We start from the raw sequence: 5,329 nt of genomic DNA, 5'->3' as shown, positions 1-5,329 counted from the left end.
AGCTACCTTACTGGTAAGGTCTTCGAGTGTTTGTAGCGGATAATTGGGATAGAATCTCGCCTTCAAGGTCGGTGAACCCTTATGGGTAGGAGATCCGAGCACCATTGGGTTGGGGCCTTGGGGTGTTGGGACTATGCCCGTTATGTTTGTTTATTTGATGAAATAAAAATTTCAATGCCTGTTAATATTTAAATAATTTAATTATATTTATTCATTTATTTTGGTACCCTGCCCCCCACCCCTAGGCCCTACTAACCTACAACTTAACAAACAATTCATTTCTCGCTCTGTCTACCATCGGTCAATCTCATATCCTTGTTCAGCTTCTCTCTGACTCTACGGCCGTGGATAGTATTACTACAGTAGCCACAACAAAGTGCTTTGTTAGATTCCATCACCACCTACACCACAAGAGAGAGAGAGAGACCAAATGGACACTAGCAAGTATAGACCTGTGAGTGTGAGCCTGTGATGGATCGAGCTTAGCTTTTAGATCCTAGAGAGAGAGGGAGGGAGGTGGGATTAAGATGATAGTGATGGACAGGGGGGGTGGTGGTGGAGGAGCAGTGGACGACATGGGGGAGGGGATGCAGTGCAGTGACCATCCTTACAGAAACAATCCAGGTGGCATCTGCGGCTTCTGCTTACAAGAGAAGCTGGGTAAGCTACTGTCCTCTTCCAACCCCTCCTTTTTTCCCGCTCTCCCTACTTCCTCCTCCTCCTCCTCCTCTTTCAGGTCCTCCGAAGGTGGTGGTGGTGCCGTCCTTGGCCTCACTACCGCCACCACCACCTCTACTTCCTCTGTCTCAGTCCGTCCTTCCTTATCTTCCAACAATACCCAATATCGTCGGTACCACCACCACAATCGGATCCCCTTTCTCTTAGCCCAGAAGAAACACAAGAAGGCAGATTTGGCCCCTTGTGAATCCAATGTCGTTCTCAATAGATGCAAGTCTTCCACTGCACCCAATCGGCAGTTCTTAGACGCTGACGACTACAACCCATGCAAGAGAGGCTTCTGGTCCTTCCTTCACCTCTCCACCAAAAGGAGAAGCCACAGCGACAGAGATTCCAAGCCTTCCATCCACCCAGCCATCACCAGTCAAGCAGCAATAAAAGACAAGGCAGCAGTGCCCTCATCGTCGAAGAAGGCCGACTACGGGGACGAGAATGAGAGTCCAAACAGTAGCCATGCCTTGTCATCCGGCCGCAAGGTTGCCAGATCCAGATCTGTTGGATGCGGCAGCAGGAGCTTCTCTGGGGACTTCCTTGAGAGGATATCTACTGGGTTCGGTGACTGCACGCTTCGCAGAGTGGAGTCGCATAGAGAGACCAAACCCAAGATCGTCATGCACGGTGATGTGGCAGCAGAGGAACACCAACGCATCAAAGAGAGGGTTAGGTGCGGTGGCATCTTCCGTGGTTTTAGCATGTCCTCGTCATACTCGTCGTCTTACTGGCTCCCAGAGGTGAATGGTAGGACCTCGGCTGCAGCAGCAGAGGCAAGGGGGACACCGCATAGTCGGAGTAGAAGCTGGGGTTGGGCTTTTGCTAGTCCAATGAGAGCCTTAACGAGACCTTCTAAGGAAGGCTGATAATAAGGTCATGGTGGTTAACGCTTCTAACATGAACACCATCGCCATTCGCCTTCCTCTCTGCCAAAAACAAGATCAACACGCCCAACTTGGCTCATTGGCTGCCATTCCTTCGTTGTTGACGGTGCGTGGTTAAAGGCCTATACACACGTTACGGAATTGTTTTTTTCCTTTTTCATATTATTTTTTCGCTGTTTTGATCTCTTCTTTCATCAACAGGGTTGTATGGTTGGTGTTTTGTTTTCTTTTTCATATAATTTGTTAGCTGTTTGGATCTCTTCTTATGTGAACAGGGTTGGATTATTGGTACTCTCTTTATCTCCCGTTTTTTAACACTAGGCCGTATAACTACTGTATCTACTGTTAGTGCTGCGTATATACCATGTCTCGCATGATGAAATCCGTTGCAACTCACTTCTTTCACAGTTTCATGTTTTCTTTCTCTTTTAGAAATGAAAATTGAAAAAAAAAAAAAAAACGAAAGAGACAGGTAACGGGGCAAGCGAGTTCGAATCCTACGGTTCAGAACGAGAGGAATCAGAGGATTACTACTGATCTTGTTAAATTTTTGGATTTTTTCCAAAATAAATAAAATTATTAGGACAAGGACTATAATTCTATAAATTGATCCTGATGATAGGATAGGGTAGTAAGTAGGTGGGAAAGGTTTCGATGTGATTTGCTCTCTTGGTTTTCTTGGGAATTGATGTAAGTTTTGAAAGGACGTGGGACTTGGTTTTGATGGCAGGCATCGTAAGTGTTGTGAAATCCAACAAATACCTTACGCTTTTATGTTTTGTAAGGGAGAAAAATACTTGTATTAATACAAGTACGTAACAAGGACGTATGAGTAATCGCTTTATTCGTCGTTACGGCGCATTGGCAGTTCCCTCATTTTTTCGTGTGAGAGAGGGAAAGGGAAGATCGGATTTCGTGTTTACAAAAACGGTCCTCACGCCGTTCTTGAAACATTTGCAACCGTGCAAGACGTTCTCAATGCATAGCTGTGAAGTGTTGTGAGAACAGTGTGAGGACATTTTTTGTGAGGACGAAATCCTGATTTAATAGGAGTACTGCAAGAATCAAGATGCTGATGGCAGGGAAGCCAGGGCAACTGCGCCGCTGCAGCTCTGCCATTGATGTCCATAGCCTGCAGTCTGTATCTGTACTGTTCTCCCATGTGCCGTTGTCCTTCTCTTACATGTAGGGCTGCAGATAGAAACGGTAACCCGCTATCCATTTCTCGATATTCGAATTCGACCCGTTTATAATCAGATAATGCGAAAGGTAAAAGTAATACGTACCTTGTTTTGAACAACGCCGCAACGCCGTTATCTCTCGACGGGAAGGCACTAATATCTATATTACCCTTTTTTTTTTTCTTTGGAGAATGACCGTTCAGTCCAGTGGCAGAATTCATGGACATAAAGTTAAGTTGGGGTAGGTGTCAGTTTGGAATCGATACTAATTCATCTCATAAATATGTTTCAGATTTTATTTTGGAATAATAGACTGTAATCCATCTCAGAAATTTGAAATTGCAACCCCCTCCTAGTCTCTATTAGGTTTTTACAGTTCAAAAACCAGTAGGTTGTGCATTGATGCCAAATTTATGGGCAGGATGAAGTTTATAAGGGGGCGATTAATAGACTAGGAGGGGGCTGTAAATCAGAATTCAAAGGTAGAGTGCAGTCTAAAAATCCCTTTTTAAAGGGGGAAAATATAAAGGTTATCAATTGAAGGGGAGCTGGGAATAAATAGAGAAATAATTTCTCAATTTTGAGGTGGTATGGATTATAAAAAGGTTGTTTTGGGGTAAATTTCTTAAACTACACCTAAGCTTTTAGAAATTGACTAATTCTACCCCTAGTGTTTGATTATTGTCTAATAATATATCATCATTGCCATTAAAATATTGACAAAGGTCCGAAATGTCCATTTTGCCCTTAAATCAAATTGGAAACTTGTGGTCTTTGCCACACAGGTCCAGTCTGGTCTTCATGGATCGGTGATCTTCTTCACCCATCCCTTCCCCTCATTAGGATCATCTGCCATGCCATGAATCTCATTGTCAGACGTTCAGCCTGGAAGAGAAAATCTAGAAGAATTGGCCGCCATGAATCTCACTGCCTAGGTCCAGTGTTGTATCCAACGGATTATATATATACAGAGAGAAAGAGGAGCAGCTAGAGAGTTAGCCCAATCGGATACAGAGATGACGGAGAGAGGAATGAGAGAAGAGGGGATGAGAAGGATGGACAAAAAACTAAGGGAAAGGAAGAAAACGGAGGAGATAAGAGGGAAGAGAGAAGGATGGACAAAAAAACTAAAGGAAAGGAAGAAAAATGATGAAAATTTGAAAAAATCACAAACTCGAGCAGTAACAAGTTGCAGTGGCGGATTTGGTAATCGCCCAGCTTATGCTCGTCTTGAATGTGTGTCTACTTGCAGCAGTCGAAGTCGTTACAGCGTCTCTCTCTCTATCCCCTCCCATTTCACTTCCCCTGTTCCGTCATCGCTGTTGCAAGTTGCAACGGCCGCTCTTTCCCTCTCTCTCTCTCTAACCCCTCCCATTTCACTTCCCCTGTTCCGCCATCGCTGTTGCAAGTTGCAACGGCCGCTCTTTCCCGTTATCTCTCTCTCTCAGGGAAGCCGTGTGAGTTCCCTAACCATTTCCATCCCTCAGCAATCGAAACTCAACAGTTTCATTGATCCATTTGATTCTATCAGAGAAAAACTTAGATTCAATGAGCTTCTCATTAAAATGAACAAAGATTCAGATCGGATAAGATAAAGGGTATTTAAGAAATCGGGAGTTTTTGTTGCAATCGTTTTCTCTTAGAGCAAACAAACATGCCCTTATTTGTATTTTATACCCCATTATAATTGCAAATATTTGTATTGGTAAATACAAATTTTATGAGTAATTTTCTTGTCACATCATATAACCACCTTCATTAAAAAATATATAGGGATGGGATTAGGTGTCGTTGATTTTAGAAACACCAAATTTGACTTTCTTGAAGAAATTGCAATAATACCCAATATTAAATTGATAACTCAAAGCATTTAAAGAATATATATATATATATATATATTCATAAAATTTGTATTGATCAAATTAAATATTACCTTAATTTTGGGACTTTTTATAGTTCAATCGACCCCAGGGTGGAATTAAAATTTATAGGAATAGACTGAATCCTGCTCATGATTTAATGCCAAATTCACAGGCAGGGCTACAATTCAGATTTCTGAAATGGACTGCAGTCCACTTATTCCTATTTTTTTTTTATGGAACTGCAACTATCCATACTTTTTTCTCATCTTATTCTGTATATGATTATGACGAGCCGAACAGGATCTGTTGCTATCTTGAAAGGCACTTCTTGCAACCAGATAACCTGATTTAACACCATACTCCCTATTCTTCGAAAAAGCCAAATTAGCTTACACCCTGCTCCTTGAAGCTGAAGAGGATTGCGGCTATATTAGTAGCCTCCGAAGCCGAGCAAAATCCGCGGAGGTATAATATATCCCAAAAACCTGATAATTTGGTATGATATATCCCAAAAACCTGATAATTTGGTTGCAGCTCTATTGCTAATTGTAGCCCAAGTATTTTTATTAAAGTTTTTGTATTTGATGTTATTTTGTATTTTCCAAAAATTAGAGTCCCTTAATTCTTGGGGATAGGGATGAGTTTTTCTTTGGTAAATGGGATAAGAATGAAA

At 42.1% G+C, this 5,329-nt stretch overlaps 1 pseudogene; it reads left to right on the top strand.

Moving 5' to 3' along the window:
* The first annotated feature begins 245 nt into the window (after nucleotides 1–245).
* Nucleotides 246–1,908, top strand: LOC104591946 (uncharacterized; annotated as a pseudogene).
* Nucleotides 1,909–5,329: the final 3,421 nt, after the last annotated feature.

This window comes from Nelumbo nucifera, chromosome 4, assembly GCF_055504915.1.
Source record: "Nelumbo nucifera cultivar China Antique chromosome 4, China Antique-T2T, whole genome shotgun sequence".
Taxonomy (NCBI): Eukaryota; Viridiplantae; Streptophyta; class Magnoliopsida; order Proteales; family Nelumbonaceae; genus Nelumbo; species Nelumbo nucifera.
This window is presented reverse-complemented; position numbering and strand designations above follow the sequence as displayed.